At 35.4% G+C, this 25,760-nt stretch overlaps 1 protein-coding gene and 1 non-coding gene across 2 annotated transcripts in view; one reads left to right on the top strand and one right to left on the bottom strand.

Moving 5' to 3' along the window:
- Plcb1 (phospholipase C beta 1) overlaps positions 1–25,760 on the top strand; it is a 690,814-nt gene that overhangs the window by 39,273 nt on the left and 625,781 nt on the right. The window lies entirely within an intron of this gene.
- Positions 4,812–4,936, bottom strand: LOC117285285. Its single transcript, XR_004516265.1, has one exon. It is a non-coding gene; the product is annotated as a small nucleolar RNA SNORA40 (small nucleolar RNA).

Here is a 25,760-nt window from a genome sequence, read left to right as displayed (position 1 = left end):
CATTTAGTTGTCATATTTCTTAGCCTCTTGAAACTTATGACAATTCTTCAGTTTTTCCCTGTCCTTCATATACTGGTCAATTAGTTTGAAGAATTATCTCTCTGCTTGGATTTGTGTGATGTTTTCTATTGAATACATTGAGGTTCTCCAATTTTGGCAAATACAGTAGACAATGCTCTGCCCTTTTCAATGCATTATTATATCAGAGAGAAAAATGATATTTTGAGGTGCCATTTGGCAGTTGGCTCTTTGATTTGCCTCTAACTCAAGCTTTGCATCATTATTGAGTAAGCATTTAGTAACTTGGAATTTTAGCTACTAGTTCTCCATTTTGCTTGTAAGTGCATAAAATAAGGAAGGAAACATGGAATTATTTCAACCATTTGTCGGATGTTTCTTCCTACATATGAAGAAAGTGAAAATTAAAGTTCTACATCTGACTAATGCAGGTGTTCTTACAAGCTGGGTTAGAAAGAAAGGTGAAGCAGTTGGATTGCAGTGGCGTTAAAGGTGAACGATCTCCCCTCAGATGGCCTAAGAGTTTCTTGAAAGCTTCCACTTGGTCAGAACCTTTATTGCTTTTCTGAGAAAACTCTTCTCTGTTGCAGACTGTTGGAGGCTGTGATAAGCAGGGAAAAGCAGTGGTAGTGAGATTCTCTTTACCTGTGCTCTGGAAGACCTTTAGCTCCTAACTCCTGTGCTCAGTAGAGTGCAGATGTACAGGGTGAACAATCTCATTTTTTGGATTTTTCCCAGTAATATTAGACCATGTAAACGATAGTCATGAAAAGAAATGTTCTAATCACTGAAGATCATATTTTTCTTACTCCTTTTTTCTGCCTTCTTTTCCTTTTTCCTCTCTCCCTTTGCTTCTACTTATTGCCTCATAAAGTGAAAGCATGGAGCTGATGCTCCATCAGAGCATCTTAGATATTTGACAGTGATACCAGCACCTAGTCAATCAGCTAATCCATTGTTCTTAACATGTGAAGAACTGAATGAGAGTCTGTATTTTCCACCTATAATTGCAAATTCATCAAATGAGGGAACAGCTTTTAATTTTATGATGATATGGTAAGTATTACGTAAAGTTGCCCAAGTATCAAAAAAAAAAGAGAGAGATAAGTGGAAAAATAGGCACGTGCACACACACACACACACACACACACACACACACACACACACACACACTGGGATCTGCTATCTGAATATCAGCATTAAATTTTGCAATATAGTTAAGGTTTTCTTTTATCTTCCTACATAATTATTAATACAATTCACTTTTATTTGCTAAAAGTAGGTAATACACATGTAGTTCATGCTTGCTTTTAGTAATAAAAATATTTCCAATGACAATGAATGTGGTATATATAATATTATTGTTATCATTTAAAAATGTTTGAAAAGTTTGGCTCTTATTATAAACTTTGCAGTGGACATTCTTGTATATTTACTTTGCATTCAGCCCAGATATTTCACTTTAGTCTTTTTAAAAACAATACTGGGGATTAAGCCCAGGACTTTTGCATTGAATTATATCCTCTGTCATTTTTATTTTATATTTTGAGACAGGGGCAGGGTCTTACTAATCACTGAGTAACACAGGCTGGGGTGGGACTTGTGACCCTCCTGTTTTAGCTTTGCACAGTGCTCAGATTACAGGCATGTGCCTGTCTCAATTGAAAATTATTAAATCAATTTCACTTAAGAGTATATCCTCAATATGCATCCATTTTCCTAGGAATGACTTTAATTTCTCATTCTTTATGGCTGAGTAGTATTCCATTTTATAGAAAAACCACATCTTCTTTATCCAGTCTCCAACTGATGGGCAAATGGGCTGTTTCCAAGTTTTAGCTATTACAAACTGTGCCGCTGTAGACATGGGTTTGTATACCAAATAGTTTCTCTGGTGTGAAAAACTATAATTGTACATAAAATTCTAATGGTATAATTGACATTTAAAATTGGAAGACAAAGGCTAAAGGTGTAGGGGAAGTGGGAAGGGTAGGGGAAAGGAAATAAGGGAAAAGAAAAAAATATGAGAAAATGAAAAAATGGAAATAAAGTATTTGTAAATAGAGAAGGGAGGAGGGGGTGCAGGGAGGGCAGGGGTAAGAGGAAAAAATGAGAACCAAGACCTGTCATATAAAGGTGTAAGACTAAAATGTACCCATAAACTCAATGAGAAAAAAAAACGAGAAAATTATTAAATTAAGTATATATACATTTGGCTACATATCATGAAATTGACTTCCAGAATAAGACTGCTCCCACTTTAAATTCTACCATTAATGTTTGCAAGTATCAATTTCCAGGCAAAATAAGAAATTTCTGATGATATACAAATATATCATTGTTGCCTCAACTGTATTTCTTGTATTATTTTGAAGCTGAGCTGCCTTGCATAAATTATTCTTCCTTTTATTTTGTTATTTTTTGGTAATTATAATTTCCTTTTTTAAATTAGGTTATAAGCATTATTCCTAAGTTAATTAAAAATACAATATGATGGGGATCTTTGTGATTCTCATATTTCATATGTGAAACAAAACAGATAGTTGTGATTACTCAATTAGCTGATGCCCTAAGTATTTACACATAATAACTTGTTTGATGCTCATAAAATGTATAAGATTGTTAGGCATGGTGGCACAGGCCTGTAATCCCAGGTACTTGCACCAAAAGCAGATAAGTTTAAAGCCAGCCTGGACAATTTAGGAAGACCCTGTCTCAAAATAAGAAACAAAAAGGGCTGGGAATGTGTTTCAGTGATAAAGTACCCCAAGGTTTAATCACCATTATTTGACTTTCCCTACACACACACACACACACACACACACACACACACTTACACACGCACAAATGGAGAAGTTTTCTCCTGTGTGCTGATACATGAGAGTAGTTGAAAGTATTGCCTAAGCTCGTGTAGCTGTTTTGTGGAGAAATTGTAATTCAAAGCCAGGAAATTGGCTTTAGAATTTATGATCTTATTGTTGCATTTTATTATTGCTTATAAAAATCTTTATTTTGAAAATCAATACTTTCTCAGAGAATTTTCATTGCAAATATCTTCTCTTTTGGAAGATTTTCTTTCAGTTTTACTTATACTATCTCTTAGTATGCAGAAGTATGTCAGAACCATTATATGGACACACTAATACGGTCAAGGTTTTTGATCTTTTCCTTCCTACTTATTTTGTTACTATAGTTAATAAATTTACTCTTACTCTTATGCCAAAAAAATAGGCTCCAATATTTCTTTCCACAAATCTCAGATTATGTTTTTCATATTCAGAGATGAAATTATGTAGAATTGATTTCTATGTTTGGTGTGAGACTGGAATTTTATTATTACCTACTTGATTATAGAAAATGTATTACCTCAGCAGTATTTATTAACTTTATTAAGGCTTTGAGTTTCATATTTTATTTACTTCTAGGTGCTTTTGAAATTTTATTATTAGATAATGAAATCACTTAGTTTATTACCCTTCCAAATGGGTTATAAATTGGGTTTTCTAGTGTGCAGGAGTGCTGTTGGTTCTTAAAATATTGATCTCCTCACAAGTAACCTTGGTCAACTAACTTTTACAACTCGATAGTTTTTCCTGAAGATTATCTTGGACTGTATGTAAAACAGTGACCTATTTACAATCTATATATGATCATATAATTTTTATGACTTTTTTACCATTTAACTTTTCTCTCATCATCTTGAATCATGATAACATAAAGGCAGACTACTTGAACCTGTGTGTTTTCCTTGATTTTAGAGGAAAAGCTTCTCATGTTTTAATATTAAGCATGATAATCTGCTTTATATTTTTAGAAGATATTCCTAAACAGGCTAAAGAAGTTCTCTTCTATAATGATTTGGTAAGGGCTTTAGAAAAATCTCATATGAGTATTAAGTTTGTCAAATGGTTCTTTCAAATATATTGAAATAAATTTTTTTCTCTCATATGTTTTTTTCTCAAATGCCACTTGCTCCTTTCTGCAATTTGCTTGCTAATATTTTATTTCACTCTTATTTTCTTTTCTTTTTTTTTAATTTTATTGAGTTTATTGTTACATTTTAGGGATACAGTACAGTTACATTCATTGTTGGGATCATGTACCTCTACATGGCAAGTCTTGATTCTCATTTTTTCCCCTTACCTCTGCCCTCCCTTCACCCCCTCCTCCCCTCCCCATCTACAAACACTTTATTTGCATCTTTTCGTTCTCTCACATTTTTTTCTTTTCCCTTTTTGTTCTTATTTTCAAAGGTGAGACAGTTCCCAGATTATTTTCTCTTACATTCTTTCTTATATTTCTATGTCTTATATGTCTTTGTTTAATATTCCCTAGCTTCATAGTGTTAATTGGAGTGAAGTTATCTTGGTTCTGTGTTATTTAGTGTTTTGTTAGTGCTGCTTACTACATTTAAGCAAATATGATCCAAACACTCACAGTAAGAGATATCTTTATTTCCATATCCCTTGTTCTCAAGACAGAAGCCTGTAAAGAAAGGGAGAAAAAGCTATCTTCATGTGTTACAACATGAAAATTGGAATACTGAATCCATAAAGCTGAGATTTTGCTCATGTCTTATGCTTTTTAATTATTAATTTTTAGTTTGGGAACCAGCCTTAATGGTTATCAACCCCCATCACTTTAATCTATATTAGCTATTATAACATTTTTGTTTTTGTTTTGTTTTCTGAGCAGGGTCTCACTATGTAGTCCAGGATTGCCTTCAACTTGTATTCCTCTTGCCTCAGCCTTGGGAGTGCCAGGATCACAGGCATATACCACTGCCTGGCAGTAATACTTCTTCTTATGTGTATCAAAACTTATACTGAACAATGAGTTCTAATTTGGAAAAAAGGATTTTTTCCCACCTACCTGTAAGTGTTTATCCACAAGTTAGACAAGAACAGACACAGGTGCTACCCCTGTGTTATTATACATATCAAGATATAGTTTCTTTCTCAGTATTATAAAAAGCACATCCTTTTCCCCTTGTAGTTAGATACTGTTTTATTTTTTTAACCTTTAAATCTTAAATAAATAACATTAAAGCTGGCTCTTCCATATACATGATGAAGATGGGGTTCTGAAATTTTTATTTTAAAGCCAGAGGGAAAAATTCCAAGCTGTTTTTGGCAAAAGTGTCAAAGTATATTCTTAATGGAAGCAGCTGTGTGTCCAAGAGAATCACTATAGGTTTCAGGCTTAGAATAAATCCAGGATTCTACCTAATTCAGTGATATGACTCCATCCTTAATACAGCAGTAAGCCTTTATTTCAAAATATAACTAGACAAGAAAATTTAATCTGAGAATCTTTCCAGCTCATATTATATTGCATAGCCAGAGCTAAGATTTACTTTAGCAAGCAGTTGGAATTCCCAAGCATACTGAAACAAGGTACAGTTAGCCTGGAAGAAAAAAAGTGATATTTTACAATATCTACCTTTGGAGCAAAATTTCCTCTTTCACTTTGCAATGAATGATTCTATCAGTAACTTGATTTAAAAATTAATATTAAACAAATTTAAATGAAAAATTAATGTTTTTAAATGGACAAAACCATGAATAGACAGAGTTTACCTACAGCATGGATAAAGGGACATGGCATTTTTGCCTGTGTTGGATTTTGGAATTTCTTCTTTATTCCTGCTTGCATTTAATACATATTTTGAATGGAAGCTTCCAATACTCATTTATCTTAATATTGCTCTTTTTTTCTCTAGCTAGTATAATCAGGAAGGCTGTATTTGGGAATGCTTTTCTGTTCTTCTTGATATTTATTTACGTATGTCTTTATTTTTGTTAATGTGAATTTTATGTTGTTTAGAACTTTAGCCATTGTATGTATTGTATGTGTCCACATTCATGCCTGAACTCAATACGTGATCTGTTTCTACACTTCTGTCTCTCCATGGATACCCATAGTAGATATGCAGACATTCAAATGAAGGAAGCATTCACATACTTGTTGGATTGGTCTAATAGTTCCAATTACATGTAAGAGACTGCTTGTGATTCCATTTAATTGAATAGCCCCTATTGAGGGAACAGAGTATACCAGGCAGTACATCGTGTTTCAGGGTCACATACAGGGATAAAGACTGCCTGAGAGAGAGGAAGATGGCATATATTAGAAATAATAATCACATTAGAAAATATTCTGTTATCCTAAGTAATGTGTAGAGAGAGTGCTGAGAAGGAAGCAATGTGTGGCATGGAATTGGGAATGAGTATGGGAGCAGAGATGAGAAAGAAAGGGTTTAGACCTTGAAGGGAAGTATATTTTAGGTAAAAGGGAACAAAAACACTGATTCATGAAGGCCCTTTGTGCCTCTGGAGAATGGAGAAAAACACAGCGTATGGTGAGCATTGGGGAAAGGCTGGACTGGAATGGCTCATCAGTCCTGATTTTCACATAAATTAACCTGGAAGTAGCATGGAAGATCATTTACAATCTTGTGAAATTAAGAGCTCTGTAGGGTTGAGAGTGCAGTTCAGAATCTGTTAGGAGTAATAGGAAAATGGGTGAGACACAAGAATGAACAAGAACTGATGACACATTAATACAGGAAATAGGGAAGATGAAGAAATAGATAAACATGCACAAAGAAATATTTAGGTGGAAAAGTCAATCCACATGGGGCAAATGTGTTTGGAGCACTGAAGAGCACCGAGACATGTGTGATGGGTGAAGACAGGAAGAGAGTGGCTTATCCAGACAGAGGTGCACAGACTGATAAACAGAAACTTATAGGAGGTATGATGGGAGAACTCATTCTCTGGATTAATGTGATATAGGGAGAGACCTTGGACGAGAGTTTCTTGAAATCTGAGAGACAAGTGTTCATAAATGGAATAGGCCACAGGTTATAGGTGGGAATTGTTTAATAAATGCCCTGACATCTTTGTCTGTCATTGGTACAACTCTGAAGCAAGTTTCATAGTCCTGCAGGACTCAGCCTTTGTTGCCCAGACTGAGTAACTTGGTAGTTCTCACATTTTTATTGTCATTTCCTTTGTCTTTTGAATTCCCTTCTGAGTTCTTCCTAGGGTAATCTATTGAAATCAAATCCTTTCACCACAGGCTTGTCTAGGGGCAAACAAACCAAAGACAATTGGAAGTTTATTGTTTCTTTTTTTCCTTCCTGAGAATGGAATGGGTTAGAAGGAGAATGAATTGTCCAAAGAACTAAAGGAATTAGAATTGAAAGATTAGGAGTCATTCATCCCTTGAACTACACATTGTCAGAAGAGCTAAAGGAGTTGGAGTTGAAATTGGGTGATTAGGGACTGTTCATTCCTTGACCTACAATGGAAGAAATTGGAAAGAGTGTTCAAAACGTTTGTGATGCAGTGTGATCATTCTTGGTTGTTTCATATGGAAAGAGACAGAGTTGTTTATAGAACATATACTACTTCATGAGCATCCCGGGATAGTCCAGTTATCATAAGTCTGATGTTATTTATTCAACAAATATTATTAGGTACTATTATGTTTCATCCTCGCGATGTTCTGTCCTAGGGTTCCTTCTACCATTTTTCTCCTTTGCCATTTATTTGACAGCTCTGTTGCTTCTACTCTTCTCACACTGAACTAACTCAGTTTACTTTGCTTTTGCCATCTATGATAATCGATTCTCATCTTAGAAATAGGTTTTGAATTTAAATTCAGTATCTATTGTAAGGTTTTCTTAAATTCTTTGAAGTCAAATCCATTGAGCATAATAATCGGGACAGACAATGTAAAAAATTCAAATGGATAATTTAATAATACTGCTGTGAAATATATCAGGGCTCTTGAATAGATAATTAATATTCTTAGACTTGCTCAAACATAGCATAATGAAGATTTTTTTCTTGTCTGATTTTTTTATCTGACAACTTTATGGCTTCTAACTTTATTTTTTATTTTTATTTATTTATTTATTTTGGTACCGGGGATTGGACTCAGGTCCTTGCGCTTGCAAGGCAGGTCACCGAACCTCTGAGCTAAATCCCCTGCCCCTCTAACTTTATTAATATGTATATCTTAATATAATTAAAGGTCTTCTAGATATAAAACATCTGAAGGATTCTTGGTAAACAGAAAAAAACTGTCAGACTTCAAATTTATCAAGCCTCTAGATTTAACTACTGATTTATTGAAAATACTGATAAGAGAAACATGTTAGCAAATAACAGAATGGAATTGGGCTTTACTATCCCATAGGAAATAGGAAAATCTTTGGGAATATCAACCAAGTTTAGTTAATGTATAAGTTGCAAGAGAAAATAAGACAGAATGGGAAACTCAGTTTAGAATGCATACAGGTCATTTTAATCACTTTCAATCTATATCATTTAGATTGATTTTTTAAAAAATGTTATAATCAACACATGAAACGAATGGAATAGGAGTAGTAGATAATATTCAGGAATTATTAATTTTTAAAGATATTTTGTTTATATTAGAAAGAAGAAAACCACACCTTTATATTCTAAGCTATCTCAAGATAGATTTATATGATGTCTTGCACTTGATTAAAATGAAGTAGGGGAGAGGGAGAATGAAACAGGCTATGGAGGAGATAGGGAGCTATTGAAAGATGATTTTTCAGGCTAGTTTATGGCTTTGAGTAATCCTTATACTCTTGTATTTGCTTTTGTGCATGTTGAAAATGATCCATGATAAAAACTCAAAAGTTTAATTAAAAATACGTAGCTAGATTGACTAGAGTGATAGCAATATGTGATGTATTTTTCTATTAAAAAACTTTTGTTATGTAAGAGCATGGTTTCTTAAGTTCAACTATTTCAAAGACATGAGGTTAAGCAAGTTCAGGAATCACTTAAAATCATCTTACGATAAACTTTTCACTGCAAATCCACTTTTGACCTTTGTTCAAAGAAAAGAATGTGAAAGGAACACATTTCTGCATGTTCTTTTCTTTACCTATGACTTGTATAGATGCTCGTACCTTGGGTTTTCTCTATTTTTAGTGAACACTCTTCAAACATTTTCCATCCTTCTTCCATCTTCCTATTATCTTTTTTTACATTTTAATCATTGGGGTACATTGCCAACATTTTTAATAAGATGACTAAGAGATAGCACCCCTCAATTAGATTAGTTTCAAAACTGTAAAATCCAATAAAATGAATATCTGTAAGTTAAAGTTGGAGTTTGAGGCATTGCCATCATTGTCATATTATTAAAAGAAATGCCCTCAGTGTGCTTTGAAGGTCATTACATTTTTCATATAATAATATGGTAAAATTAATAAAAAAATTTTTGGAGTTGCATCTAGATTTGCTTTTGCCAAAACTAATAGGAAGTATAAAATAATTATTTTGCCTTAGGTAACACATTGGGGTTTTAATTAATTTTATTCCTAAAAACAGTGTCAAGAATTATCAGAATTGCTATGCTGAATCATATGATTATACCCTGAGAAATTATTTCAAAAGAAGAAAAAGGTAAATATGTGCAAAGATAGTCACTGTAATATTTTCATGGCTAAAAACAATTAGATATGAATTAAAGTGTAAAAAGTTGCAAAAAGTAATGTCATGGTACTTCAACAACATTAAGTATTGAACTACCATGAAAAGTTAAATTGGAAAGTAAAGCAATATGAATATATGTAGATATAAAATTAGAGAAATACAAGCAGATTAAAACACTGTGCCTTTGCTCTGATAATAACTATGCAAAATATGTTAGTTTTTAGGTAAGGACTGGAAAAAGATACTCAAAACTGAAGCCAGCTGTTGCATTGTTGTGCTGATATTAAGGGTGATTAAGTTTTTCCTTTAAATTCCCTTATGCGGTTACAATGATATTTATGAAACATTTTTAAAAAGTACTGAGAACAGAAAATTAATCCTACCATGAAAATCTCTATATTGAAAAATACAGTTCTAAAGGGAAAGAACATGGAAAATTAATTCTAGATTAAGCCTAATTAATGCAATGAATAAATTACAATGGACTGCAACATATTTTAAAGCCTAGTTCATGTTATGGGAGATAATATGAGGTGTCTCATGGCTCTGTCCTACTTCAACAGAGAGGAGAAATGGTGTGATAAATCCTACATTCTCAATTAGGTGTATCACTAAGAGGATGAGCTTTATGCAAGTGTCCAGTCCAGAGCTGGTCCCAAGTGGGTACTTACTAAAAACTATGGGAAGCTGAAAGGGACACCATTGTAAATGTGGTGTTTTGTTTATAATGTGATGCTTCTCCAGAATAATACTATGCTCTACAATGTCAGTTTTTTATTTCTCTATATACTGAGGTCCTATTTCAAAAACTGCTCCCTTCTTCACCTGTATTGCAGTTTAAATTTCAGATAAGTGTGGTCAAGGGCTAGTCTGGAGACTTGCTGTTCCTAAAATCCTTGTGGTTATTTGCCTGGGGTTAGGAGGAAGAGCAGGTAAGGCAGCTGGGTTTTTGCTAGAGGTTATTATACTGGAAGGCATTTTCAGAACATCTGGACACTTGCTTCCTGTTAGAATCTCAATGAGTAAACAAGTATCTGGAATAATCCTTCAATAACTATTTTATTTTTTTTTTCTTTTCTCTTTTTATCAGACATGCTATAGACCTTATCCTAGGGTTCCAGTGATTTAGTCCGTAGATGTAAATAAATTCTTGGGATTCGGAGACCAAACGAAAAAACTCACCTCACTGGATAGAGTGGCTTTTTTCCTTTTTTTTTTTTTACTATATAGTTAAACTGAAATAAGAAACAATGAAGGAAGAGCTGGATGCTTTTTTAAAAGAAGATAAGGGGCAGAACATTTGGTAAAGGCTAGCAATGAAAGAAGACGGGAAGAGGTGACTATATTTATATATATCAACAAATCATAGATATATTTGGTTCCTGCTAGCACTGGGATATTGTTAATGGCAAGTACATATTATCCTGTCTCTTGCTTACGTAATGTAGTTTTTTTTTTTTTCTTTTTTCCGGTACCAGGGATCGAACTCTGGTCCTTGTGCTTTCGAGGCAGGTGGCTGAACCACTGAACTAAATCCCCGGCCCTATGTAATGTAGTTTTAATTAAAAGGTTTAACAGATGTTATCACATTGAACACACAGAAGTCTAATAAAACATAGAGAGATATGTGAAGTGTTATTACATCTGTCTTACAGATGCTATGTGGCATGTTCTTGAGATTTTAATAATGAGGACCCTCCCCCAGGGAATTTAGGCACACTTTTGTGTGTACATGTACCAATACAAGGAAGTCTGTAAATCAAATTATCGAGTAAAGGCTAACAATGTTTTTTTTTTTTTACTTATTTCATATTTATTGTTATTTTAAGATAATATGCAGAATATGTATTTCAATGATGATTTTTTTAAACTGAAGCTATAAATCAGTTTGTTAAATAAAGAACAGAAGAAGATTTTGCTGTGAATGATAATAAAATTTTGCTCTCAATTAAAAAAAAAAAATTTTTGCTCAATTTTTGTCTCGATTCTCATATTGAAGATACTGATTGGAGAGTCAAGGTGGTGTTAACGTTTTGTTTCTAAAAAAGTGCTTCTCTGGCACTTCTTTTTGGAGAGGATGATTAATAATGTCAGAGATAACATAAAAGAAAACTACAGCCTTTAAGGGTTGGCCATCCTGACCATTGGAACTCTTTTAATTAAACTTGAGGGCAAAAGCACATGGACTCTTTCCTGCCCAACCCCTCAAAATAAGCACCCAGGTTATGCAGTGTGTTTAACCTTGAAATTTGTCAACAGTCATAGAAAAAGCTTTGCAGTTTTTTACTTCAATAACCAAATGACTTTTCCGTTGTAACTAAAAGTAGGAAACAACTTTTCTTGGCAAATTTATTCTCAGAGGAGTAAGTTATTGTCTTCAAACAATGAGTGCCTGTAGAATGTAATTTAGGAAAAGAAAATAGTGTGTAATCTTATGATGATTTTACTGTGGTATAGTATATTGTTTCAAAAGGTTATTTTCCTCCCCTAAACTAACTTTTATTGTTTATTTTTAAATTACAAAAGTAGTACTTGTTTGTGTGAAAGTGTTTGATGATTTTTTAATTCTAACATCATAATGTGTTAGAAAAGAAGTACCAAACAATACAGAAATGGGTGAAGTGAAAAAAAAATGTGGTTATCTCTATTCTCTGACTCATCCAGAGTCATCATTGTGATCAGGTTTGATATTATCATAAAGTAGTATCTGTCCAAAACTTGGAGATGTAGTTTTCATTCAATTTACAGGATATAATCTAACCAGAAATCTAGTCCTTTTTGCTAGAAAAAGTCTGATTTCATCTTTCAATTCTGATAAACATGTTAATATGCATGGCCATGATCCCCATCTCATTTTTGAATTCTACACATGAGATAGGAGAGGCACAAACTCCCATGTGTTTTTGTCATGGTGTAATGTTATGGTTTGGGTCTAGAGAATCCCCCCAAAGCCTCGTGGTCATAGGCTTGATCTAGAGTGTGTGAAACTGGAATTGATTCATGATGTAATGCGAGGCTCAAGGACATGAGGATGAAGGGTGTGAGTGCTACCTGCCCTATGTAGTCTGAATAAGATAAAAGGGGCAGGGAGACGCTGTTAACTCTCTTGTTACCTTTTCTGGCTCGTGTGCACCATGTTATTTCTCCTCTGTGATGTTTGTTTGCCATCGCAGCCTTGGAGCCAGCCGATTATGGATTGAAAGCTCTATGAACTGTAAGTCAAATAAACCCCTTCCCTTCTAACTTTTGGTGTCAGGTATTTTGTCTCAGCAACAAGAGAAAAGTAGCTAACACATGTAGCAACACTCTGCTGCGTGTTTTTTACCTGCTTCCCATTTGTCTTTCTGGGCCTGTCTCCTAGGATGGGTGCATTCAGCTTCAAAAGTGGAAGTCAGAAGAGGCAGGTTTGCTAAACGAAGATTGTGAGCTCTTCCCCTGCTTTGGAGCGAACTCTGAACTTGGGAAGACTATAGGTTTGTGTGTCTTGGAAAGGGGTTTATTGTATCCCTTTGTTCAGTGCCCTGGAGGAGTATTTTCTAGAGACAGTGATCCTCAGACAGATTCTGGTTGAGTGAGTGGCCTGACTTTCCTCTTGTGAAGCTGAGACTGGCACCAGTGAAAGGAGAGAAAATAGCTAGAGGTCTGCAAAAATTTCTCCGGGTGATGAGACTGAAATCTTGCTGGAACCCCATGGTCTTACAACTGTCTGTGGCCATGTTTTAGTATGTGTTCCTATGTCAGATTGAATAATAGTGCTCTACATAGTTTCAGTGGAAGAGTTAGTTGGTTACTAAGGTAAAAATGTCAGTGGTGAGCATTTACAAATTTAAATGAAATTCAACTTTTAAGTTCTCTATGCATAATCACACTGCTGCTCCTCACTTTGCCATGAAATTATACCCCAATAAGTCATTGTCAATTAAAAATCTTCTCAGTTGAAAATTCATCCAATACACCTAACCCACTGAACATCAGAGCTTCACAGCAGAGCATGCTGTAGAGTGCATCTCTTTCCTCCGGGGATGATGAGGAGGACTGGAGGCTGAAACTTTGCAACAGAGGACTGAGCCACATGCTGCTAGCACATGCAAAAACTGAAAGCCAAAATTTGAGGCCTCTGTTTCTACTGAATGTTTTGCACTTGTGTACTACTAATCAGGTCAAAAAATTGTAAATGTTTGACCACGTGTATTGAAATGGAATTGTAATTAGAGTCATTCATAGGAAAATGGATGCATATTGAGGATATACTCCTAAGTGAAATAAATTAGTCACACGTGTGTAAATACCGAATAGTTTCTCTGGTATGAAAAACTATAATGGTACATAAGATCCTAATGGTATAATTGACAATGTGAAACAGGAAGAAAAGGGCTAAAGGTATAGGGGAAGTGGGAAGGGTAGGGGAAAGGAAATAAGGGAAATGAAAAAAAAATGAGAAAATGAGAAAAACAGGAAGAAGGGCTAAAGGTATAGGGGAAGTGGGAAGGGTAGGGGAAAGGAAATAAGGGAAATGAAAAAAAAATGAGAAAATGAGAAAATGGAAATAAAGTATTTGTAAATAAGGAAGGGAGGAGGGGGTGCAAGGAGGGCAGGGGTAAGAGGAAAAAATGAGGACCAAGACCTGTCATGTAAAGGTGCAAGATCCCAACGATGAATGTATCTATACTGTATACCTAAAATGTACCAGTAAACTCAATGAGAAAAAAAAAAGAAATGGAATTGTAGAGGTATGAATTTTAAAAGTCTTTGAAAAGAGGAATGGATGCAAAATTATAGGCATTAAAGATGAAGTGAAATAGGATAATATTAACCATATTGTTTTTGGCTGCTGAGATTCCTCAAATTTTGCTTAGTTTTGTATTTTAGAGTAGAAGATCGTTTTCACCCATTTCCTGTGGGAATTATTGCAATTCTTTAAACCAGGATTGGAAAAAATTGCAAAAATTTCTTAGTCTATCAATTTTCCTAAAATAAGTCATTAAAAGCAGTTCATTATATATCATTCTATCCTGGGTTAAAATATAAATCTGCTTTCTAGGTCAATCTTCATTAAGCTATTAATATCTTTTTCATATTATATGACTTTTAATTTCCTTTATTAGCAACTGCAGGTAGTTGAAACACGAATGTCATTATTTTCAGTATTAATTGATATGTTGAACTCTTTTTAATGATTTTTTTTTGCTCTAATGTCAACAGTTTTCATCCCAGTACACACAGAGAGAAAGAACATACCCAATATACCTGTATTTACTGAACCATATTATTTATTTATTGTTTTGGTACTGGGGATTGAACTCAGTACCTTGCGCTTGCGAGGCAGGCAGCAGCACCACTGCGCTAAATCCCCAGCTCACCATATTAATGTTCTGACTTTACACATGGTCAGGAGTGTGCCTCTTTTTTTATGATTTTATTTGCAACACAGTTCAAGATTTTTCATGAGGTCACTCGACAGTACATTCAGAAAAGCCCAAATTTTATTGTTTTATTTTTTTCAGAAAATAAAACCTCTTCAACATAATTAAATTTGATCTCAATTTACTAAGTTCAGAATAGAATTTGAAATTTTGACTCCTTATACTAATGGATCTATAGCTCCTTTAAAAGTTTTATTTGTATATTTTTTAAAGTAAAATTCACATCTGCTATTTTAAACTTTTGTCAAAAGCACTGTTTACTGTTTACTGATAGCAGAAATACACATTAGCATGTGCAAACTGTTGAACATGTACTTTTAAAGAAACATTGGAGCTTATTGCAGTTTCAATTCTGTTTCGTCTGCAAAGACTCACAAAGGGTTTTTTTTTTCTTGTATAATTAGAATTTGTATGTCTAAATGTTATATCAAATATATAAGCATTTAAATTTTCACCTTTCAGTTCATAAAAGCTACCTAAAAATGAACACACCAGGATTTCTTTATTTCTTTGCAATTTTGTATGTTGAAAAGCTCCATCTCGCTTTTTGGGTCCCTTGCTCTGCCCATGTCCTTCGTGAATTGCCACCAAGACATGGAATCCTCCACGTACTTAATAGATTGCACCTCATGCTTCCTGCTGGGACTCCACAACTTTATTGTTTCAAAACTAAATGGTGATGAAAGATATATTTACTAATTCATTTGAGAAGTTTGGGATTGCACTGAACCTGAAGGTATGGTAGTAAATAAAAGAAATACAGAGCTGGAGGATTAGTTGGTCACAAAAAAACTTCCATTAGATCATGTGCATTTCTACACTGAGCACAGTCTTGTGAATACAGAAGGGCCTGAAACAGTGGAAAGCAGTGGGAGGACCCACAGGGAAGGAATCTCAGCTCTGAAGATGAGTAAGGTATGATTATCCAGAGTAATGGGTGAAGTAAGTGTGCCGGGAAGAAGAGATTGAGCATGCCAAGGCCTTGTGGCAGGGGTTAGCAGAGTACATTTTAGTTGCTGAAGGCTGTGAGGCTCAACGCAGAATGCAAGGTGAAGGCTGGTCAAAGGTAAAGTTATGAGGACAGGGACTAAAATAAAGCCTTCCTTGTACAATAGGTTTGATTGTATCTGAACTGTAATAAATAGAAAGTCGGTGAAGAATGGAAACAAAGGTAGAAATAGGCATGATGTTGATGATGATGATATGATGATGATGATGATGATGTGTGTGTGTGTGTGTGTTTGTGTTTACATATATGTGCCTGAGGGAAGGATCATGATTGGATAGTCATTAACAAATAATGAAATATGAGAAGAATGTTTAAATTTTTAAAAGTTATGTTCATGGGTATCTTGTATCAGTTATCCATGTAGGCAATAATCTATAATTCTTTAGGAGATAATTCTCTTCAGTAATGAAGTTATTTTCTAGAATTCAGCAAGAAAATACTAATAAAGTCATTTTCCTACAGGGCAGAGAGTCCTGGTCCAATTTAGCATCTGCAGTGAACAGTTTTCATATAATTTAATCCTTCACTACTCCACCAAAGCAGGGACAATAGAAAAATGTATTTTAAAAATCCTTCCTCTTAAGGCAGCTAGCAAAACAAAAGTTAAACAAAAGAGGTTGAAGTAAAAAGTAGGTTTAGATATAAGGTTTCAGCTTTGGGAACAGTTTACAAACAACACTTTGTAGAAATGGGCCCTGTACATGCTGATAAAAGTAGCTTCATTCTTTGGAAGGCTGGTAAAATGTGCCTAGGACTGCATTTTGCTGCCTTGCTCTCCTCACACTTAGGAATACTGACTGCTGTCCTTTATGTCAAGGACTGATGTTGCTTCATTCCTTTTGCATGCGATAAGTCCTTTGATGTGGCCCTTTGAGCTGCTCATTAAGCAATCATGGGGTTCAGGATGGTAGTTTAGGGTGTATGCTCTTTGACTTTCATTTTCTATTCCCTCTAGAAAAGGAATCAGGCACTACTCAAGTTATTTGGAGAATGATTTGTATTTTCTTGCTTAAGGAGCTGTGTCTGTTTATAGAAAAGGCAAGCCAGTTTGAAAATGGTACATTTATGGCTCCTACCATCTTATTCCTCTGTAGGCTACTGGCAAAAAAAAAAAAAAAAAAAAAAAAAAAAAAAAAAAAATTTCTGTTTAAAGAAAGGAAAAAAAAAAAAAAAAAAAAAAAAAAAAAATTCACAGCAACTTTTTCAGGTCTAATTTACATGGCTAGGCAATGCAGAAGCTGTGAATTTGAGGCTTCTTGGAAGATTATTATTATTTTTGATACCTTGACCTCCTGGAAGCTCCCATCAGCCCTGTTGCCTCCCATCTCCATCACTATAAATGAAAGCCCACTCAGAGGCCCCCCCCACTTTGATATATTATGTTGCTCTTTTTACTTTGCGATCAATTTGTGACTCTTGAAAAGAATAAAAATCTGAAAATTTAATTAGCCAATAGGGAAAGAAAACAAATTCTTGAATGACTTTGAAGTGAAGATGTTTGGGGAAGATGGTTGTTGTTTGGTGAGGGATTAGAGACAGTATAGTTTTGGATTAGGGCCAGCCGGGAGCTATTGTATGTTTACATAAGGTGGTAAAAGCCAGGTCTCTCCCTTTCTCAGAGCTTAGAATTCAGTGCCCCTCTCCTCATGGAGTACAACAGCCAGAAATTATGCAATTTGTTTGGAATTCTTCTTCTAGAGTCCTAGTTTGAGCCTGAAGCTAGTTTGTGAACATTGAGAGTTTCAGTCTGTCTTGACAAACTTGAATTTGTGGGATGCTCTGTGACCATCAGCATTGTTTTGGTTATGTAGACCATGTGTCCTGGGCTTGGATCCAAAACTTGCATGAGTAAAGTAGATCAGCCTCAGAAGACAGCCTGAAGAACTTTGAAAAGTGTTCTAACATGACAAAATATTACACAGTCTGTCATATTTTAAATTTTATTTGTTTGTACATATATTTATGCATGTCTAATTCACAGAAGAGGGTGGTACACATGCTGTAAGGAAAAGAGCGATCTACACAGTTGATGTGATAACACCTTACTTCTTTTTGTGTTTTTTTTTTTCATTTATAAAGACTATTTATATGATTTGGGTGGAGTTGGTTAAAATTAGCTGATATTTTAAGATCTTTTTGACATTTTACATGATTATAGGACATGGGGACATAAGTTCAGAGAAACTGAAAGGCTCTCACAGTTAAAAAGCTGCCATATTTGGGAGTCCTTGGCAAGGTTTTATATAAACTGTATGTTTTTTACTTAGAAAGTCTTCATAATAGAATTACCCATTATACTTGGTACATGGACTTGCAATCACAGAATGAATTTAGCAGAGCTATAGAGAAAAAGCGAGAGCATAAATACAAGCTGAAGGTCATCGTGGATCTCAGAGTGTGCACTAGGCTGTAGGATTCACTCCTGAGGCTGAAAAGCAACCCAAATTTGGGGATTTTGAAATTCTCTTCCCTGGAGCTGAGACAGAGTTTGCTGTCCACTGAGAGAGACTTCTAAAATAGAGACAGAGTTCACAGAAGAATTGAACTTTAAATGCAATTCTAAGTAAAGATAAAGAGTGGTATATTTAAGTGGAAATAGAACTCTGACCACGATTCACAGCATTCACTCAGCTAAAGGTCATTTCCTGAGAAGTAAAAGATTCTTGTCTGCTAAGGGGGCAGAGAAAGGGTCCCCAAAATGCTCATGTTTATCAGTTGCAGAACCACAGAAAAATTGATACAGCGTAAAAGAGAGAGATACAGAATATTTCTTTCATTGCACACAAATACAAAGAAAATATTTGCCATCTATAGTAGTTATGTTGAAACCCAAGTATTCTGCTTATGGAGCATTCAGAACCCTGGCCAAACCAACAGGGTAATAATGCCAGCCTTTTTTCCTGACATAATTCTACAGGAAGCCCTCTATTCTCTTGCTTGCCCTAGGACACACTTCCTAGCTTGTCCATTTATGTGTGACTCACCATTACAGTGACTTGATTTCTCTCCTGCATGTGATTTCAATCTATCTGAGGGCAAGTGCTACTTTGAATCCTTTTGTCAACTTTTCCTAAACTTTGTCTGAAACCCACTTTACTACAGGTGACATTATTTCCCTCTCATTCCCAGAGCATATCCTATCCTCGCACCTCTTTTACAAAGCTGGAGCTATGACAGAGAAGACAGTGTTAAATTTCTGAGTTAGGGTCTAGAGTTAGTGTCAGGATAGTATCCCTAAAAATTGTGAAGAGTTGGGGTCAAAGCTTCTGGAAATGATGTGTTAAAAGAAAGATCAGCTGATTGATTAACAGGAAAGAAAGCTCAAGAGAAAAGAAAAGGATTGAGTCAAGAAAGAAAAGAGGGCTCGGGATTTAGCTCAGTGGTGCCTCCACCTGCCTCGCAAGCATATACAAAGAAAGAAAAAAAGAAAGGGGAGATAAATTTCCCTGTCTCCCAGAGGATGGAAGGAGAGAAAATAATGCAGAGGAGCATGCAAGTGAAGAAAAGGGCAGAGCTGTAGAATAATCTCATGGAAGTTTGGGGGAGAAATTTTTAGGAATTTGATGTCAGCACCTTTTAAAGCTTCTTATCAAAATAGGAAAGGAAGAGATCTTCCAATCACATGATGTGCAGAGCTGAAGATCTTGAGTCAACTTGGAAAGGAATGGGCTGTTAAGTGGATCGATAATTCACATTTATTAAACTAACTATCCAACAACATTTATACTTATTTATACTGCTTTTTATAATATGTGTATTCAGTAGCTGTGTTAGGGACATGGACAGGGCCAACACTGTCCTGTTTTAAGCAGTAGGAACACAGTGTGGGATCTTCCGTTCCACATGTGGATTATGATTGAGTAGTATCCACATCCTCTGAGAGTGTGAGAGATGGAAATCTCTATGTATATTAAAAGTAGAAAATGTTGGCTGTCATAGCGCATTGATCCTGGAGCCAGATGGCCTGGGTTCAAATTGTAGATTCTACCACTTACTAACTCTATGTCTTTTGGAAAAATTTTTAATCTCTCAGCTTCCTCTAAAGTAAATTAAGAATAAAAATAACAACACCTACTTTGTACAGTTATTTTGAAGATTAAATATTTATAAAATGTCTTGGTACATGGTAAATACTCTCTAAGCACTGATAAATAAAAACAGGCAATTAGATAGACCATATCCAGAATGTAATCAAGAACTGAGCGTGTGAACTAGCTAATCTTGGGTTGGGGGTCCTAGCACTTCATAGAGTATATTTTACAGTTTCACAGAGGTTTTAGTTTTTCCTGTGATTGGGGAGTCACATTCCAGCACAAGTTTCAAAACTCCTAATGGATAGTCCTGCAGGTGGTGGGAAAAAGTATTTTAAATGATCTGGGGCTGGGGATATAGCTTAGTGGTACTGTACCTGCTTGGCAAGCACAGGTCCTGAGTTCGATTCTTGGTACTAAAATAAATAAATAGTCTGAAGCTACATATCACTCCATCTTACATGTTATTAGATGTTGTGTAGTTTTATTGAATTAGATATATCAAGGTTTTATCATGTTCCCTGGATTTCCAGGAATGCACTTGCCTTGTAGATTGAAAGATGATCGTACTTTGCTTGGTTCAGAATGTTACCAAGAACTAGTTAGTACTTCAGGACATCACTGATCAGATACCAGTCCTAGAATTTATGTCCCTAAGTAATGCACTCCTGTCAGTGTGAAACACTTACTGTGACTGTCCTTATTTGAACAAACATCTAAAGACTTTAACATTTCTTCCCGTGAAACTGTAGCTAGACAACTGAGATATTGAGATGAATATGCTGTTGGAGTAATTTTCTTGCCTTTTATTTAGTGAGCGCATTATGTGGGATTTTAAGACTATATTTGCTTTTCATCAGTGGCTGGATAGGTTACTTTGCCAGTGAATTTGATTTTACAACACATATTTATTAGTGGCAGAATTGGAACTGAAATGGATGGGAGCTCCAGTATAAGCAAAGGCTATGGACACTTCTCTTTAAACTTTTACAGAGAAGGTAAAAATTAATGTCTGTCTGGTGGAGAGCATTCACTGTACCTGAGCCAGTAGCCTGAACTTATGTCCACATCCATTCATATTCTCACACACTTCAGGAGTGCAGCTGAGTTACCAACACAAGAGGGTTTACTCCTTGACTCCTTCTTGCACGCATGGTGACATTATTAGACCAACAGACAAGAACTATAACATATGCTTATAATTAGAACTATAATTTATGTTACTACCTTGCATTTTAAAGTCGCTCATTCGTGGTTTTGATACATGGTTACTCATGATTTTTTTTCTAGATTGAAAACTCTCTGAAAATGTAACCAGTTTTGATTATCATCATGACACCATTGATTAAAAGAGTACCTGACCTAGAATAAGAACATGGTACATCTTTGATGAATGAAGGAGCCCTCATGTGTGGGGCTGGTGGCTGGAAAAGTCAATTGAGCTGAAGCCACACATTCTAGGTTCCACTTTCAGATCTTCCATTTCATTGAGTTTTCAACTTGAATGACTGATTTAAAAATTTTGGTTTCATCGCCCTAAAAAATGAGCTTAATAATGCACACACAGATTAATTATAGCATTATTAGAGGAGACAGATAAAACTGCTTGAAATCTAAATTCAAGATTTACCAATTCCTACAAGTGCTGGGAGTGTAGCTCAGGGATAGAGCACTTGCCTATCAGGTATGAGACCCTGGGCCCAACCTCAGCACCGCATAAATAAGTAATAAATAACCTACAGAATGTGTAAAGTGAGATTTGGACTCATTCAGAGAGGAGTGGTGTACTCATCTGGCCTCTTCTGGTTTGCGTAGTGTCTCCTCCAAGTTCCTATCTACCTGGCACCATAGAATTTAACCATATCGAGAAGTATCGTTTTTACAGATGCAGTTAAGATACAGTCCTGCTGGATTTGGTTGACTCTGAAATCCCATGACCGGTACCCTTGTAAGCAGAGGAAAGGACATGCAAGGAAATCAAGGGCAGGTACCATGTGAAGGTGGAGGCAGAGATGGGTGTGATACAGCTACAAGCCACGGCAAATCAAGGACTGCCAGGAGTCACTAGAGGCAAGGAGAGACAAGAAGGGATTTGCTCATAGAGCCTAAAGGGAGAAAAGGGGTCTGCTGACAACTCCATTTTAAACTTCTAACTTCTAGAACTGTAAGAGAATAAATTAATGGTGTCAGGAAACTCATGCAAGTAGTAAATGCTCAGAGGAGAAACAATGTTTTCATTAAGAGGTGAAATACACCTGGTGTCTTTCATGATTGCCCCTGGCCAGACTTTCTATGTGCAAAGGGAAGCAGCTAGAATCAGGTTTTAAAAGCAGTGGCTTTTGAGACAGTCATGGGTGGTGTCTCAGTTCTACCACTGTCAGTACTCTGGGAGGCTGGGTACACTCCATCTCTCCTATAAACTCTAGCTCATCAGAGGTGTACCTAGTGCTTTTGTTGGTTTGAAAATTAAATGAGATGATACATATACCTTGACTACATGTGTACATACAGTTTGGATTAACATCACTGATTATTACTATAAATTAGGCAACTATAGTCCAGTTCCGGATAGTTCTACTTTACAAGACTATGAGCAAGAACTTAAAACAAAAGGCGGTATTTTTCCATTGTGATTCAGAACTCTTGGTTATCGTTAGAGCATCTGAATTTGCCTTTGTCATGAGGACAATAACTAGAAATTGGTCAATGAACCTGGCTCGAATGTCTTGCATTCTCATTATAGAGTTCTTACTTCTTCTTCTTTTTTTTTAATGTAAGTGTAATTTTTTGACCTTTCTTATTCAGAGGGCAGAAATAGAAAGTTAGGAGGTGCTTGAACCCTAGAATTGGTGTATGGATTCTCTATATGCTTAAAAAGAGAGTGAGGTTTTAAAATGTTAGCTGCCATGGGTAGACTCCAGATTGGCTCTTTGCCAGTTGTAGGTTTAGGTGAGAAATGAACACAGCGGACTTTTCACCGCAGTATCACCAGCCTCTCTGAGGTCAGGCTAGGCTTCCCTGTTGCTAGTCAAGGAATGATTCTTCATTAAGTTTAAAGTCTCAAATGGCAACCTAGATGTATTAACCAAAAAAGAAAAAAATGTAATGAAATTTGGAGAGAAGTTTCACAGAGGGTTTTCGTTTATAAATCCATCTGAAAATTTCATATTCAATATAGTTCTGTATTTAACTATACTGCTCAGGTGCTTCCTTGTATAGGTTCTTAGATTGAATTGAATAAAAGATTAAAAAGTCCGAAAATTTAGATTTGATTTTTTTCATTGATTGGTTTATTATTAAAGTTTTCAAAACAGCATTAATGTGCCTCATCATGTAAGTCATTTACTTGCTCCTTGGTTCCATAGAAAGGGGTAGGCTAATTGCATCTAATACCTTTTACAGTCTGCAGATAAGGTTATAATTTTGCTTTAAACAGTAATATGTATTTTAAGAGGAAAATCGTCTCTTTAACATTTAATTTTATTTATTTAATTAAAAACTTTGGGGGATGGCACTGGGAGTGGATCTCAGATCTCGGCACTCAGTTCCATCCCGAGCCCTTTTTTGTTTTTCATTTTGAAACGAGTTCTTGTGATGCAGCTCCGGTGTTCAGGCTGGTCTTTCTGCTTGACCTTTCCAAAACAAAATCATCGTTTTATAAAACTTTACCACGTCTACCACTTTCATTGCTTGTAATTCATTGCTGCAAATCCAAATTTCATTTTCCTTCAGCCTGAATAATTTCCTTTAGCTTTTGCTGTTGTACTCATTTTATTCTGTTTGAAAAATGTCCCTGAAGAATTCTGAATGACACTTTTTCTGGGTAGAGAATTCTGAGATGACATATTTATTTCCTTTCATCCTCTTAAACGTAGTTGTCCATTTCTTGTCCTCATTGTCACAGGCTGCTGTGGTTCATTGCTCATGTGTAGGTAAGATCTTGTTTGGCTCTACTGACTGTCAAAGGTTTCTCTTCATCACTGGCTTTTAGCAATTAGACTATCAAGAATCTGGACGCAAATTTTAAATTTATTTGAAATGAAGCTTTTGTGGAATATCTTAAATATAAATTCCTGTCTTTTATTAAAATATTTATCAAATACTTTATGTCATCTCTCCTTTTGGAATTTTAATTATATATATGCTTGACATTTATATACTCCCACTTTAGGTTAATTTAAATAGTTTCATTCAATATACAACTTTAATGCTGTAATCAGGTACAAATAAATCAGCTCTCTCAACTTTTAGCAATCTCTGTGAAGTAAATCGAGACCATCGCTACTTTTTGTATGGCTTTTTAAAAAATGACTACTGAACAGATATCTAACAAAAATGTTTGTCTGATCTCTTTGTATACCTACCATGGCTGTAGTAGTATTTGATTAGCTATATTACCTCTTACTCATTAGTGATGTACATATCTTCTTTTATCTGTTGAGTATCTTCATTGAAACAGTTTTGTCCATTTGTCCATTTGCAATGATCAAGCTTCCTCTGTCATGAAGGTGCCCCATCCTTACTGTAGCTCCTGACTTTTTCAAGTGGAATTTTATGTCTGTGCCAGCATCATTAAGCTCTTCCGTCTATGTCCCATAAAAGGACTTGATTGTATTTCTATTATGGAAAACACAGTGCAGTGTTAGGGAGTCTTACACTGTTAGGAAATTTGTGCTTCAATAAATTACCAAAACCCAGGCCTGCTTTGAATATTGGTATTGTCTCACAGCTGTATTTAGAACAGACTATAAGACCTTTCTGTCCTGAGCAAGACTTAAGACTCATTCTTACCAACACGTTGGTAAATACGTTGGAAGCCAGCCACTTGGAGGATCCCAAATTGAACAATCAGGACTGCGGGCTTAGTAAAATCCCAACACTGACCTTTTAGTTCCACCCTCCCTCCCTCCCTCTCTGTTTCTCCCCCTTTCTTCCTTTGTCCTCCTCCTCCTCTCCTCCTGTCTCTTCCTCCTACTCTCTCATCTTCTCTCCCTTCCATTCTTCCATTCTCTCTCCTTTTCTTTGTTTCTCTCTCTCCTTTTCTTTGTTTCTCTCTGAAAATAATACAATGACTGCTTACTATTAATTGTAATGTCAATCAACATTTGAAATTTAGTAATTGAGCATTAAACTTGTTTTACTGTGCACATTTGCTTTTGTTGAATAAAGTCCAGGTCTCTTTATTTCCCAGGGTATAAAATCTTGGTTAAATTCCATGGGAATGGATTGCATTCTGGATATATAAACATCCAGCCAAATACTTGTACAATTCAGAAAGAGCATCCATTCTTAGCAGCAGCTCACTTCAGATATATGCTGGTTGATTAAACCTCATCTTCAAGGGGACAGCATATTTTAACAGTTTTGAAAATGGGTTTCGCAAACCTGCTGAAAAGAACTCTCATTCTTCCAGAGTAAGATACACTTTTTGTTTAAGTGGGCAAATTAGCATGACCCCTGAAGCCCTTGCTTGAGGAGATGCAGTTATTTTCTAGAAAACATAAGAGGGATAGACTCAACAGTGGTTGAATTATATAAAAATTTGGCACATGTGAGGTTAATGGAATTTTTCAAAGTAAATCACTACTTGAAATTACAAATTATTTTCATTTTGAGGTATTTTGGTTAAAAACAGAAATCAAAATGTAAACAAAACAGTCTGCTTAATGTAAAATAAACATGTAACTTAATTTGCGCATTTGTTGGTTGCCTATTTTGGAAAGCATTGTGGTAACATGGAAATAGTCACATAGGCTTCTGAGCCAGGCAGGTGTGGGGGATTCCTAGCTCACTG

The sequence above is a fragment of the Fukomys damarensis genome, unplaced genomic scaffold (genome assembly GCF_012274545.1).
Source record: "Fukomys damarensis isolate Sample0158 unplaced genomic scaffold, DMR_v1.0_HiC HiC_scaffold_7, whole genome shotgun sequence".
In the NCBI taxonomy this organism is placed as follows: Eukaryota; Metazoa; Chordata; class Mammalia; order Rodentia; family Bathyergidae; genus Fukomys; species Fukomys damarensis.
This window is presented reverse-complemented; position numbering and strand designations above follow the sequence as displayed.